The sequence below is a fragment of the Notothenia coriiceps genome, unplaced genomic scaffold, assembly GCF_000735185.1.
Source record: "Notothenia coriiceps isolate Sejong01 unplaced genomic scaffold, NC01 NC01_scaffold00003341, whole genome shotgun sequence".
Classification (NCBI taxonomy): Eukaryota; Metazoa; Chordata; class Actinopteri; order Perciformes; family Nototheniidae; genus Notothenia; species Notothenia coriiceps.
Genome location: NW_011336042.1, coordinates 32,324 through 48,303, shown reverse-complemented (window position 1 = coordinate 48,303; position 15,980 = coordinate 32,324). Strand labels below are relative to the sequence as shown.

The 15,980-nt window shown below is 42.9% G+C and overlaps 2 long non-coding RNA genes across 2 annotated transcripts in view; one reads left to right on the top strand and one right to left on the bottom strand.

The window, feature by feature from the left end:
- The window catches only part of LOC104941395 (uncharacterized), a 23,349-nt gene extending 22,255 nt beyond the window's left edge, over positions 1 to 1,094 (bottom strand). The window contains exon 1 of the long non-coding RNA XR_797895.1: positions 1,018 to 1,094. This is a non-coding gene — a long non-coding RNA (uncharacterized lncRNA). The remainder of the gene's footprint in view (positions 1 to 1,017) is intronic.
- The window catches only part of LOC104941396 (uncharacterized), a 39,022-nt gene that overhangs the window by 4,840 nt on the left and 18,202 nt on the right, over positions 1 to 15,980 (top strand). Inside the window, exon 2 of the long non-coding RNA XR_797896.1 lies at positions 9,251 to 9,460. This is a non-coding gene — a long non-coding RNA (uncharacterized lncRNA). The remainder of the gene's footprint in view (positions 1 to 9,250; positions 9,461 to 15,980) is intronic.

Here is a 15,980-nt window from a genome sequence, read left to right as displayed (position 1 = left end):
CTCTCTCCCTCTCTCTCTCTCTCCCTCTCTCTCCCTCTCTCTCTCTCTCTCTCCCTCTCTCTCTCTCTCTCTCTCTGTGAGGAGAGTGTGATGTTATTTATTGGACCGTAACCATGGAGGCGTCACCCCGGCAACAAAGCATCACCAACAAAAGGGAGGACTCCATTCATCCAATGGGGAGGAAGAGGAGGGGGGAGGGGGAGGAGGAAGAGGAGGAAGAGGAGAGGCATCCCCAAAGAGAGAGATCTGCAGTTTAAAATGAGCTTGAACAGATTTAGTAAAAAAACTGCAACAATGGCCGACATTTCACGGCTCCTCCAAAAAACATCTTTGCAGAAGTCGAATAGTCCATTTAGCTTAGGAACCTTCCTGACGGAGTGAAATGACCCGGAAGTCCCTCAGTGGCAGCCAATAATGTATGTACTGGCGACCAGGGGGCCGCAGATTCACTTGGAACACACACACACAAATTCCGTGTATTGCATGTAATTATTAACAAATATACTAAGTCTGACATCTTCATTGACATTTTACAATCTTTCAGGGAACATCCTCTAAAAAGCTCACTAAACAAATATCAGTTCACAGAAATGTTATTTAATTTTTACGAGTGGCATGTTTGTATTGAATAGGTTATTTAACATTGGAATACAACTATTTTAAACTATTGGAAAGCACGGATTAAGATGACATAAACATGAAGTCATGAACACTAACCCGGACATTAGTTGTCGAACTTGTAGTCTGTCTCTGCTGACGCACCATAAGGGGAGGGTCCACACAGACACCTGTCAGCCCGCTCTCTGCTNTGTGTGTTCAGTTACACAACACTTTCGATTTGTAACACTGTGTGTGTGTGTGTGTGTGTGTGTGTGTGTGTGTGTGTGTGTGTGTGTGTGTGATCTCTAACTCCCTCTTCTTAACAACATGGTATAAAGAAGATGCTCTAAACTGGAACTCAACGTCTTGATATATAACAACACATATATATTTATTCAATCCTTCCAGATCCTCTACAGCAGGGATGGGCTACTTGGATGGTGGTGGGGGCCACATAATGTATGTACTGGCCACCAGGGGGCCACAGATTCTCTTACACAAAATTACATGTATTGTATGTAATTGTCTAACTTGAACCTGACTCTGCTGCTCCTCAGCGCAGCTCCCCCTCCCTCCCTCTGACATTATGAATGAAAAGCGTATAGTAATTATTGATGACACGGCAGGGTCCGTTTGTTTCCATCTGATTTCAAATAAACAAAGTCTTGGTTTTTAGAATATTAAACTTGTTTCACCAAATTCAGATGATAAACACCACTTTGAAGCTTGTCAAGGCATAATGACAAGCGGCAACTTAACGTAACAGCAGGCACAACAACAGCCGGTGTTTCTTGTGAGTGTTTCCCGGGGAAACAAACACAATACACACAAACGCGTCAGATTATTTTGTGGTATTTGGCTGCCGAACGAAATCATGTACGCAGCTCGCGACGTAACTAGGAGTCTAGTGGACGGCATCAGTACTACAAGTAAAACAATTAGAAATAAAATAAATTATTATCTGTTCCTCGTCCCTGGTCTTGATCAAGTGCAGATGAACTTTTTGGTTATGATCAACGTCTCGCGTCGACTAGGAGCTGCAAAACAACTTTAGATTAACTTTTAGGCAAATTTGGAATCTGATGAAGGAATCTGATGAAAATGTGGATTATAATCTAAACCTATTCCACTAAAATCCACTATATATTCCATATTATTGTCCCTTATACAATCAGTGGTCACTAAACTACATGTAAGTGCTATTAAACACTGCACAGAAGGAGAAGAAATATGAATTTAGACTTGGAACTGAATAGCGCTTATAATACTTTTTGTTTAATTTGAGTTTTAAGATCCTCTTCCTTTTTGGGATTTCTACTTTCCTCGCACTCCTCACAAAGCATTAACCACATGTCTTTAACAATACAAAGTCAAATTGAGAGCATTATAGTGCCGCTGAGATGAGGACTGTCTCACCTGGTGACGGTTGTTTAGTTTCTTTACTCTGTATGTTAAGATGTGCAGTGAGCATCTGGGCCCGAAGGAGCTTCATTTTCTCTAATGGGGGAACTAAAGAGATCTCTGAGCTCCAGCTCCCTGAGGCAAGAGACAGCGGAGGTTGTAACGTTCAACTTAATGACGGAATGAGCTCTGTCAGAGTGCAGGGAACATTAAAAAGGACAAGTTAGAAAATGCAGAAAGGAGATGCTTGTGGATGCTTCTCTAATTCTGCTGAGGTGTGCAACGTAGTTTGATTTTTGAAGTGCAATAACAAAATAAAACTGACTTTCTGGTTGCATTTGATGGTACAATTTAAGGCTGACATGGCAAACTAGATTTAGGAGACTGCTAAAAGACAACAAAAATGCATTTGACTTCAAAAACAACCCAAATGAGTTAGTAGTTTGCACGTGATTTGTTTCTGATACATGTAAAAAAAAACAAGATTTCTAACTTGTTTTGATTGGACCACATTTGCATTTCCATCCATTCAGCATTCAGTTCCTGCATCAGCTGTCTGCGCGCCTGAACTTCCTGCTGCTTAATGTATGCTCACTGTGCGTGTGCACGACCTGTCTGAAGTGATTCCTGACGGCCTTGTTTAATTAGCAGCATGTGTGTGTGTGTGTACTTTTATACATATTCATCCGGCCGCACATTTCAGCCCCATTGATGTCGTAATTGATTCAGAAGGTTTTTCTAATTCCTGCAAAAGCAGTCGGAGAATTTCAATGACTTTGCATTTCGGGGGAAGAGGAGATGAAAGGAGGGAGGGGGGGGTGAGGAGATCTGAGTGTACACCTGAGGACGGTGTGATTCCTTACAGAGCTTTGTTGTTTCTCTTTTCACAAGTAAATTACACATTTAGGATTTATTAAGACAAGAAACAATTTTCAAATGGTGTATCCGCGAAGCCTCCGTGGAGATGTGCTCATTACTCTGTAGCCCGGGGCCATGTGCACCGCCTCTTCCTTCCCCCCTCTCCCCTTCCCCTCCGTCTGTGTTTTTCAGCGCCGCGTAGCCGTAATGTCACAGCGGTGCGTTCAAAGCCGCGACGACGATTTGGGCTCTCAGCAGGTGCCGCCCCGATGTCTGTTCAATTATTAAAGTGAGGGCCACATGGACGCATTACAGCCGCCGCACCCATTAGATAAAAAGACGACGCCTTTTGACATATTTCCTCACAAAGACGCCGCCGCTGCAGCCCCTTTCTTGTTGCTTCTTTTTGTTTTATTCATCACCGTTGTCATGTTTTTTTCACCCTCTTTTAGTATGCATGGAAATATTAAAGAGCCATTTGTTCCCTTTCAGTGTTGTGGGCACAAGAGCTATCATGATCCTTTTGATTCCCTCTCGTCAAACTGAGGTCACGTATGCTCCTTGTAGCTCCCCCGGCTCTTTTTAACTTCCCAGCGGCCCCCCGTCGGCCCAATCTAGGCATGAAAACGGCCGTCGTAGTGATAAATAAATCATGTGGTGGACACAAAGTTAAACCAGACACAATGGCTTCCAGCAGCCGCCTTCCTTCTCTTCTTCCTCTTCCGACAGCGCTCAGAAGTTGAGACTTTCAGAGCCTGATTGGTCATTACAGTGTCATCAAAGTCCAGCATCGAAAACATGTAACTCATGAATTCTTTATCTGGTATTTCTCCTTCTTTCCTTGTTCACACATCCTCTTAAACTTTACTTTTTTTGTCAAAGAGTGAGTGGCAGCGGGAAGTGAAAGGCAGGGTCAGATTTAAACCAAAAATCTCTGTTTTGATGTGGAAACCTACAAACATAAGTGTTCTACAACCTTTAATATCTTTTGAAAATAAGATAATTTGTTTCTCACTCTCACGTCTGTAAAGTCAATATGAGCCTGCAGCCGGTTAGCTTAGCTTAGCTTAGCATGGACAAAGTTATATATTTGGATCATTTATTGTGCAATCTGTCCAAAAAACGAAGTGTCAAAAATAAAAGTAGTTTACCATTTAACAGGGGGTAGTTTGGCCGGATTAATATTATTCCAGTAAACCGACGATGTAGATTACAATTTGTTTTAATCTTAAGCAAATGAAGTGGTTTGGATTTCCCTGCATTGTGAGTTTGCAATTTGATCAGTTTTAGTTATAACTAGATTCAGATTTTGGAAAACAAGCGCATATATATGTTTCTTACTTCAACATCTGTACAGTCAATATAAAGCTATAGCCTGGTTAGCTTAGCATAAATGCCGGACAAAGTTGTTATTTCTTGCAATATCTGTTTAAAAAAAACAATGTGTCCAAACGTTTTTTTTAGCCAGAACTATCTTATATAATTTGTCCAACAGCAGTTAAGATGCTAAAAGTTTGATCCAGGTACGAGTATTTTTGAAATAATTTTATTTTGAAACCTAGTTTTTCACCTGTCCACCATCAACTGCAATCGTTGGATGGCACCACATTGTGTTCTTCACGATATTTGTATTTTCTGTAGCTACATCCGTATAGGGTTATTATTCAGCAGGTTTCTTTCAAATTAAACCCAAATGAAAATATATATTTTGACATCGCTCTCTGCTGTCTTTTAGGAAAATGTAGAGTAGTATCAGCCATGCATCTCTCCACCCCCACAGCGATACACCCCAACCTCCCGTCTTCTCCTCCTCTTCCTCCTCCTCCTTGTTTGATTCTTCTCTGTGTGTTCTGTACATGCCAACAAATCCTAATTGCACCCCACACACTTTTCTTCCCACCGATGCTGCGCGATTCGTGCCACCAAATTCCTTGTGTGCTAATTAGGCACGCAACCACGGTGGATACACTCCTGACAGGTGCTGCTGGCCTGCCGGGGTCACACACACACACACACACACACACACACACACACACACACACACACACACACACACACACACACACACACACACACACACTAGAAGAGACAGAGAGAGAGAAGGAGAGAAGCTCGTGCTCACAGCATTAAAAATAAATGGAGAGGGGAGAATAACGAGAGAGGCAAGACGTGTTAATTTCTAGCTTCCATCTGTTATTACATAAGCACTGCCAACTACTAGCATCTCTGGAAGAACAGAGAAAGAGAGGAGGAGAGCAAGAAAACAGCCGTAACTGAAGTCCTCCTGCATGGAAGAAGAATTCCTCGGGGAGGCCGGCGAAGCACAAATCTGAATGATCGAGCAAATGTAAACTTGAAAGATTCATTTAAAGGTTTTGCTTCCAAAAGCGTTTGAACACACAACCTGGTGTTCCTACCTCGAAATGTGGCAAAAAACGGAAAAATGTGCCATCGAATATGTTTGCTGGTTTATAAGTTAGGGCCTCGAGAGAGCTGGATATGTTGAAAAGTGAGTTTTGAAGTTGTCTCAACAAAGTTTTTCTAAGTAAAGAAGTTTATAGATAAGAATCAAGATGGATGTTTAGGAATGTAAAGAAGAATTTTGTCAGAAAATGTTGCTTTATTAGGGCTAGTTCATTCAGGTGTCAGTATCACTGTAGAATTTGGCTTTCTTGCTGAAAGTGAAAAAGCACACCTTTCTCATGTCTGTACTTTAGATATGAATCTCCAGCAAACAGCAGGTTAGCTTAGCTTAGCATAAAGACTGGACACAAGGGGAAATTACTATCATAGCGTTGTAACGAAATATGTCTCCCAGCACCTTTAAAGCCAAGAAACACTGATGCTCTAATTCTGACTTTATACAAATATGAAGTCTGTGCAGAAAAAGCCCTCCACATTTCGATAAGAATGATCCCCTCCTGTTGCGTTGTTTGCTTAAACATATTTCCAGCAGCTCTTCCCCACTGAAGCTGTCCTGTACAAATAATCCAGTGACAGTGAAGAAGGGAAAACAATCCCCTGTCTGAGGAACAATGGGACGAGCCGAAAAACAAAAGCGCGGCGCCGAGTGACGAGCACCTCCAAGGTCTCCGCTGCGTGTTTGGTTTCGGGATCTTTCCCAGTGTTGATGTCCTGAGGTGGCGTATGTTTGGTGCAGCAGACGGGAATTCTTTCTTTGTTTTTCTGGACGGAAAACACACCAGGAGAGGCTGTGATTGTCTCAGGGACGGTGTGGATTCTTTCCCAGGGCGTGTAGTGAGTCCCTGCCAAAATACACTCACGTCAACCTTAGTATTTGCAGCATTTCAACACCTTCTGCACCAAAGCCTGTAGCTGCCCTGTCTCTTGGAACACATTATAATTGTTTGTTCAATTATTTCTCTTGGATGAGGCACCTGCACTTCCCCAAGTGAACTCCTGAGACCAAAGCACAATTACAGAGCAGCGGCTGTTTAAAGAGCGGTGGGTGGGAGAGTCGGATAAATACCTTTTTAGCGTTCAAGGTAACAAGCAAAGGGTGACAGTGAGAAGGCTCGCAGGGAGCAATTTCCTATTTATTTGCCTTGTGATTTGACCTCGCTCTTGACAAGGTTCCAGCTTATTACCGTGTCTGTCCTCGCTGTAATCGCGGGCCCATTACAAATGTTCAGTAGGCTGGAAGTGCCAGATGTGGGCGAAGGAGAAAAAGCAAGGCAGAGAGCAGTGCTGACCGGTGCTGATGAACCCTCTGAATCGTATTGTGAGTTTTGGAATGTCACAGATAAGTAGCCAAGATGCTTGCAGGAATTGTAGATTGTGTTTTATGACCTCCACTGGCTGCTTTTAATGAGAAGTTCTGTGCAGAGGTGTGAAGTTGTTTCATAGGAAGGAAAAAATAAAGTTTACACGCTCTGCTTCTGTGAGGAAGTCCTGCTTATCGTAGAGTACATGAGAACATGGTGTTATTCACGATGCTGTTTTATTAGCTGTATCAGGAGCTGCTTAGGAAGGCAGTGGGGTGTATACATGTGTTGTGATGTGAGGAAATAATCACTTTTCATTAATGATGGCAGAAAATGAATTCACAACAGGCTTTTATGCTTGTCTCTCTTGTCTCATAGCGATGCGATTTCAAAATTAAAGTCAGAATATTTGTTATTATTTCCCAGGGGGAATTTTTTTTTTTTGATAGTTCCTCCATTTTAGAATATAATAAAAAAAAAAAAATTGAAATAATATTTTATATTTAGGAATAACTGTATATCAAAAATAAGAATGTGCAATAAAAAGATAAAATAGAAAATATATGATATTTATATTTTTTAAATATAATAGAATATTAAACATAGGAGTTAAAGTAAGAATGTGGAATACAAATATTAAATTAAAAAAAATATGTATTAAAACATTTAATTACATAAACTGTCCAATAAAATGTACAATAAAACAATTAAAATATGTTTTATAAACACATATTTTTAAATATATAGGATCAATACGATACTAATGCTGAATTTCACAATAGTTACTGCTACGATATTTGATCTTCTGCATTAAAAACAATCCCTTCATTTTATGCCCCCCACCCCTCACTCCACAGGGGATGCTTGTACTCTCACAGTTACACTCTGTCACTCTGATGTGTGTTGGTGTGTGTGTGGGAATGACCATTTACATTCACAGCATATTTACTCCTGGCAGCTCATTGTGCACAGAGATGCCAGTGAGCGTTGTACGGCTCTGCTTTACACTGTGTGCAGTCACACAGCTATCACCCCCCCCACACACCCCTCATGCACACCTCCCACCTCTGTCGCCATGCTCTGCGCCCTGCATGCATTATTCACCGCCAAATTAAAATACCGTCCGAGAGTGAGGGTTGCATGTTAAGGCAGCTGAGTCGGGGAGGTGCCGTCACAACAGCTGAAAGTGTCTGTCACAGAGTTCTAACTTTTTATTTTTTTCCCATAGTTCTCGGCAGTGCAGCTGCCTAAATGAGAGGGATTAAGTTAACTCCCCGCTCAGAGGAAGAGCAGGCCCTGGATTAGGGCACTGGGCATGGACACAGAGAGTATTCAAGCAGGAGCCCCAGCTTTTTAAAAAAGAGACGTGGGGAGGCAGCGGGGCGCGGCCCTCGCAGGGCCCAACGGCCGAGTTGCTTGAACAAATACATTGACAAGTGTAACGCCGCACACGCAACATGGAAAAGTATGTTGGGGCAGAGAGGGGGAACACTGGCGGACACGCAGACAATCACAAATGCATTCTTCTTCTTCTTCTTCTTTCCTCATGCTCTCTATCGTCTGTCATGACCTGAAACGCTGTCTCGGGCATGGAAATAAGAGATGTTAGGAATTATTCATGTAGGAGCTATAATTATGGAGAATCACTTCTGTAAGGTGACTAAATATGAACCCAGCAGGTGCTTGACACTGATGTTGTTGCCTCGTTTAAAGGCATTATAGAATTAGATTATCATATGATATTCTCTTTGACAAACACTTTGCCACGTTGAATGTAGCAGAAGACATCTTTAAAAGGAAAAAAAAAGATGAATACATCTTGACTCTTGGCTGATGCACATCCTAAATGTAAAAAAAAACTTTTTTCATATAAGAAAATGATCAAAGAATCCATCTCCTTCTCTCACTTCTTGTAGTTTGATCACTTTCCATACAGTTCCACCTGATTGAGTAATGAATCTGGCTGAATGTCTGCCCTCACTCTGCGGTCTGAAAAACCCTTCACAGAGAAGGGAAAAAAACCTGGGAATGAGTGGAGATGAGAACAGGTGGTGAAACAGTGTGAGAAACACGAGGGAGGGAAAACAACAGACACCTGCTCGTGAAACCCAACCTGGTTCCTCCATCACATTCCTGCAGAGTTCAGCTGACAGCGGCTGGGAGGATACACTCAATCTCCTGCACTAAATCACTCCGCTGACACCGTGTGAGGGGAAGCGCATTCACGAGGCTAATACTTAGAGGGAATACCTTTTATAAAGTGGAATTAGACGCTGAAATATCCTGCAGGAATTCAGGAAATACATTATCAATGGATCCTGATCACCATGGCTAATGCTCGTGCTAATCAGGAAGCTAACAAATACATTATTGAGTGGTCAAGGCAAAGTACCAATACATAATTGTCATCATACACCAGCAGCATGTACTCAAAGTATAACATTAAAAGTAGCATTAAATGTAACAAGTCCCTCAAAATTGTACTTAAGTACTTGGGTAAGTGTACTCAGTTACTTCCCATATTTGAAACCAAGTGAATGATCTTTGCTCTCGGAAACACCTGCCCTGTGATTTCAGAATCTGTTGGATCAAACCGTTTTTCAGTAAATAATTAAGCACCTTAATCTCCTCTTGTCTCCCCCTCTGTGTTTGTTTCCCCGCTGCAGGGAGCTCCGTCCCGTCAGCTCCGTGACATGGAAGCGACGGTGACACCGGAGATGACGGACGTCTTTTTGTCTCCCGCAGTCAGGACGCCGCGCCGGGCCCGCGGATGACTGTAATCGCTCGGACAGGTGACACATCTGTGGAAACCAGAAGATGATGGGGCAGACGACTCAAATCATGTGACCTGCACCTCACATGCCTCCTCCTGTACAGTAAGTGTCTGACGGGCTTCACCGTGACATCACATGACATTTAAGGAACGGAATGGTGTCCTTAAATTGATAAGATACTGTACAATACTCAGGGATGATGGCAGAAATCTGGAGATCTTTTTTTATTTTATTTATCCTCGACAAAGAAATAAAACCAGAGCCCAAGCATGAGGTTGAGGTATTTACATAAAAGCCACTTGCTCGTGCCAACAGTACCACTTAAGACCACATTTCCCATCAGCCCTGTCTGAGAAGTCTCCTCTTCTCCTACATTAACATTTGTTCCTGTTATAATTCCTCCTTTTCCACCGTTATGAAAACGTTGACCTTTATTGAATAAAAAAAATCTGTTATTTTCTAATCTAATCCAGTGTTTAATAACTTTGTTGCATTTTTTATAATTTATCATAGTTAATTTGCTAATGATTCCTCTGTCGAGTCAGTGTTCCAGTTCATTTTAAAAGTGTAGCATAAGGTTGAGGTCAAGTTCTTCCACACTAAACGGAGAAACAGTGGTGGAATGTAACTCTACTTAAGTATAATTGTGGTACTACTTTACGTATTTCCGTTTTCTGCTGATTTGTACTTCCACTCGGGAAATATTTACCTTTTTCTCCACTACATACATTCAACACTGGCATTCAATTATTTCATAAAGAAATACACAATGTCGTGTCATTTACTACGAATGTATTCAGCAATATCCAAAACCTGACCCACATTAAGAAATTACAACATGAACTCTTATATATATTATCTAATGATAAAAAAACACATTTAGAAGAGCTATTATGCACAATCAGTACTTTTACTGAACGTATCTGATAATACTTATGTACCTTTACTTAAGTAACATTTAGAACTCATGACTTGTGATGTCATTTGGTTGAATTAGGCATTAGTCCTTTTACTCAAGTATAAAAGGCCATTGGGATGTAACAGTGTAGAGTGCACTATCTGAAGCAGTTATTTGTATTTTGCTCGACAAACTTTGGAGAAACTTTGTGCTGATGTTGGTCATCTGTGGCCCTATTAGCAAAACAATCAAAGTGAGAACATGTATGTGCTTGTAGGTAGATCATTAGTCTCAAAAATCCCCCCGCAACGCTGCATGCTCGCTCCCCGACTGTTTCAAAGAGCTTGTTTTGTGCCGTCCAATCCCCTCGTTGTTTATTAGTCGGGGCGAGCTGGATGGGCGCCGCAGAACCGAGGCTCAAGCCTTTGCGCTGGCTTCTCGTCTCAAACACATCTAAGCCGACGGAGCTTGTGATGGTCCTCTCGGCAGAGCAAAGAGCCACAGGCCGGAGAAGAGATGCTGCGAGCCCAGGGGAGGCGGGATCCGCTGCTATTTGTCAGAGCTTTCCATCGTCACTTTTCATGGACGGGAAGCGGCTGGGGGCTCTAATGTACTGGCGCCGTCTTCCTCCCCGCATGAGTGTTTTCTGTTTGGCTGCTGTCACTGAGAAAAGACACATAAGTACTCGCCCTGTATCTTTTCACACACACTTTCTCTCTGAAACACACACTCTGCGGACGGAGGGATGTGCTCTCCAGGGCTGACAATCCTCCCCGCTCTGTCTTTATCTGCTGGTAAATGTTGACAGACCACTGAACCTTGATGTCGGCCTGTGACAGGCTTAGCTGTTTGCAAAGTGTTGGGCTGAGGAAGAGGGGAAACAAAGGGGCCTCTGGTGTGGTGGTTAGCCATCATGGCTGCTCAGCTCGCAGTGAAAGGACCTCTAACACCATCCCCGCTCCGGCCGCTTCGCACACCATTAGGGAAATGGCTGCAGGCCTCTCTGCACCGCTCACATTAATGAGCGCCGTGTCAGCGTATCAGAGCTGATGTGTGTGACGAGCCAGGCCCAGCTCAGATCTTGAAAAACAAGAACGCTCAGGACAACATTTACTTCAGAATTGACTTTGGCCTAGTTTCTGCTGCAGCTGGAAACTTCAGCGTTGGGTTTTGGATGCGGAGGAATGCTCTTTTCTATCCCATCTTTTTACCTGACTGTGTTTCATTTAGAGATGAAGGGAAAGTCAACAATCTATATTGTTATTTTATTGCTATCTGTCCTCTGATTGTTCATTTGAGTTAAGGAAGAGTCAGAGTGGAAGCTGCCAAGACAGGCCTCCACCAAACCTACAGTACAGGATCCAGACCTGATGGTATTTTTCGTGCAAAAACTACATGTAGTCGATGACTTTCTTAAAGGACATCTTCTTCATATGTGGACTAATAAGCAAATAAATTATCAAGCTGACATTAAGTGCAAAATATATATATATATATTATTGTCGTTAAATATTATTGATGGTTGGAAATAATTAAAGAGATAAAGGCCTGGATGCGAGAAAACTTCCTGCAACTAAATAGCTCCAAAACAGAAGCTATTTTGGTTGGCACACCAAACCAGGTCCAGTCATCCCCCATAACCCACATTACCTTTTCTGGACAAAACATACCCCTCCCCACAGCAGTTACCAACCTGGGTGTTAGATTTGACAGACACCCACATCAAACACCTGTGCAAAACCTCCTACTACCACCTCAGGAACATTGCAAAACTCCGTCCCACACTCTCCCTCCCAGATGCTGAACAACTGGTCCATGCCTTCGTCTCCTCAANCCACAGCAGTTACCAACCTGGGTGTTAGATTTGACAGACATCTAACCTTTGACACCCACATCAAACACCTGTGCAAAACCTCCTTCTACCACCTCAGGAACATTGCAAAACTCCGTCCCACACTCTCCCTGCCAGATGCTGAACAACTGGTCCATGCCTTCGTTTCCTTGACTATTGCAACGCTCTCCTCATCGGGACTCCTAGCGGGAGCCTTCAGAAGCTCCAATATGTACAGAACAGTGCCGCTAGGATCCTGATGAGGGTGAGAAAGTACAACCACATCACACCCGTTCTACATTCCCTCCACTGGCTTCCTGTCTCATTCAGGATTGAATACAATATCTCACTGCTGACCCATCAGTGCATCCACGGGAACGCTCCTCCATACCTGAAGGAACTTCTCACATCACAAACCTCCACACGCAACCTCCGCTCCACAACTAACCATCGGCTTCGCCCCCCTAGGAACAAACTCCGCACAATGGGGGATCGGGCTTTCTGTGCAGCTGCTCCTCGCCTGTGGAATTCCCTCCCAGACCACCTGAGGACTCCACAGACCACTGAAGCCTTTAAAAAAGGCCTAAAAACAAATGTTTAGGCAAAAGTGCAGATCTGTAATGAGGACCCATCTCTGAAGAATAACACAAGTGTTATAACCTAAAGCAAAACAAATGTCCCAAACTACAGGAAGTACTTGAGGAGTAGTGGAAACAAGACTGCACTNTCCCCTCTCCACTTCCTGTGGGAACTGCGGTCACGTCTGATCGACCCTTTCGATGCCACAGTCTATGAAGACACTAGGTGAGGACACACAATGAGGTGCGGCGCTCGCTCGGGGTCTCGACCCGCCGGGGCTTTTGACGGTGACAGGGTCTTCCTCCGAGGAAGTCTCCCCTGACACATCGGGAGAAACAATAGATGCCGGGCTGGAGGATGTGAGGAAGCAGATTAAACCGGAGTCATCGGGGTTCCTCTGAATGAAGTTGATAATGTGTCGCACACGGGGACTGAGGAGAAGATTGGATTGCAGCAGAGGGCGATTGAAACATGTTCCTGGTGTCCATTGAGGAAGACCCTGCCTGCTTTAGTATCAAGCAGCAGCTGAAATAATGAAAGCTGTAATGCGAAGTTAGAAAAAATGGCAGAAAAGATATCAGCTTACGCAGTTCTGCATCCATCACTCACAGTTTAAAGATGTCCTGTGACCCCTTTGCTCTTTCTTTACTCGTTTCACATGCACTTATTTCCTCTTGCGTAATCAATTCAACACTACCTTATTGTCTCATGTTTCACAGTTTGTATGAGGAAGGCTAGTTCAGCATTTCCTGTCTGCAAGATTTGAATAGTTGAAACAGATGGCAGAACAATTGATCAGCTTTCATGCATGAAAACAAGTTGCGGCTTCAGACGATGAAGTGTATCATTTTTCTATTTTTAAAAGATGCACCAGGAAGTTGAAATACTGTATGTCAAACTTTCCGTATCCACCTGGGTTAGGATTGTCTGTTTTTTCAGCAGCTACTTGGACTTTGCACTTACTTTGAGTACAAAGGGTAGCCCAATGTGTAACAGGAAGTAAAGCAGTGTCACTTGTATTCATAATACCTGTTTCTATGAGCACTTATCACAATGCTCGTTTTACCCTCAGCTCTTGTAGAGCTCCTGCTGTTTCCTGAACGTGTAAATGTACACTTATTGTACAGGCCTGACTCCTGACCCTGTTTGATCTCAGTGGAAACACATCCAGGTCTTAACACGGTTTCACACCGCTGATTAAACTAACGCTGAGCTCATGGTTTCTCCTCCACATCCTGAAGGAAGCTGTTTTCTCTCCTCGTCCTCACACAGGCCTGTCCGCTTGTTTTTCTCTTTTCTTCCTCTCTCTTTCTCTCCTTTTCCCCCTCCATCTCAGGGAATTCACTTCACTTTAATTGTTTGACAGTCTTTTCCTGCCTTTATGCCACGGCCGCAGAAGGTGCCGAGGATTTTTCCTTCTTTTTTGAGGCATTAATAACATTCCGCTCCACTGATTCCCCGGGGCACAACCTCATTATGGCTTATAGGCAGAAAAAATAAACTGTCTGTAGCGCCTGGCAGCTTTTTCCCCTCCCTTTCTCCCAGAAATGAGGAGTCGGTGTAAAGTGCCTGCTTATAAAACAGTCTTCTTGTTGCTAACTAAAACACATGTCCAGGGTGTTATCTGTTTCCCTGACAGGAAGTGGCTGCCGGCTGCACACACACGCTGCTGTTGACGGCAGCCTGCACTGGGTGGCAGCACTGTGGGTGACATTTCACAGGAGAGGACTTACAGTGTGTGTGTGTGTGTGTGTGTGTGTGTGTGTGTGTGTGTGTGTGTGTGTGCGTGTGTAGTGAGTGAACTGCACGCTGCACTGAGGTTAGCGAGGGTCGGCAGCCTCCAGGGCAGCAAAGAAAAAGAAGAACATCCTATAAAATGCTTCATATACTACTAATTTGATTTTCTAAATATGATTATCACTGGTCTTAAAAGTCAATGAGAAGTCGTGAGGGCGGATGGTGGATAAGAAAGAGCCTTTTAGTTGCCAAACAAACTATAAGCAAGTTTTTGCAACAACAAAAAAGAGTCTGTTCAGTATAAAACAAGAGATTATATATCGTATCATTATTTATTTTTTAGATGTTATCTTTAAAATAACTTAATGGGAGATATCATATTTAAATACTTAAGTAAAACGAGTCGAATATGATTAATATGACATATCTTCACTGTGTTTATTACTGTAGCAAATGTGTAGTCTTTAGGAGACTGATAGTACTCTGGATTAAACTTGGAGTTTTCCTTTAAATGTTTTTTTAAACTCAGGGTGTGGAGTTTGAAAGGTGAATGTTGCATCATGGGAAGTGTAGGATCCGGTGTTCTTGGGCGCTTGAACGTCTTAATAGGGGCTAATCGTTTTTATCAGATTTTTCTATATTACTAAACTCTGCTAGTTGAGTAATTTAAGAGTATTTGGTCCAGTTATTTTCTTCAGTGCAACTCAATGTTTGAACGTGTGTTTTTTCGTGCCGCCTAATCCATTATTTGACTATAATTTCTGTGGATGAGCAGCTTCTAAAATGTCAGAATGATTCGTTTTTGTTGTTATGTTTCTTAAACATAAATAGGAATATTTNATAGGGCTAATCGTTTTTATCAGATTTTTCTAGATTACTAAACTCTGCTAGTTGAGTAATTTAAGAGTATTTGGTCCAGTTATTTTCTTCAATTCCGCCTAATCCATTATTTGACTATAATTTCTGTGGATGAGCAGCTTCTAAAATGTCAGAATGATTCGTTTTTGTTGTTATGTTTCTTAAACATAAATAGGAATATTTCACTCTTAAAATCACATCTGCAGTGCAGCACCATCTGATCATTTCCGTATTTGAATGTATACTTTAGCCGCAGTTATGCAAATGAAACCAACACTTCAGGGGGATCGGAGCCACCCACACTGAAGCCGCACGGCCTTCTGGGAACTCTGAGGCACTTTGGTAGATGCCCCAAAGTTTTTTCGGTGAACTACCTCTTCTCTCTTGTGGCCTTTTGACTTTGCAACATGAAAAGTGGACTCTGTGGCAGGATGTGAGTGTGTGTGAAAGTAGGTTAGAGTTTGCTTTTAGGACATGTAGCTAACCCCCCTGACCCTGGCTCGGATCCCAACAACACACACTCCTCCCTGACGGTGGAGGCCTGCAGGACTTGGCTACCGGTGTCAGAGTGCACGGGCAGCCGGGAGAAGCTTTCACAAAGTGGCAACACTCAAATCCTCCTCTCGCAAACCTCCACCCTCCAGATTTCTCCCGCTTGTCCCCAAACGTAACGGCCGTCATCGTGGTGGCGCTGTCGTTGAAACGCTTTGATTGTATTC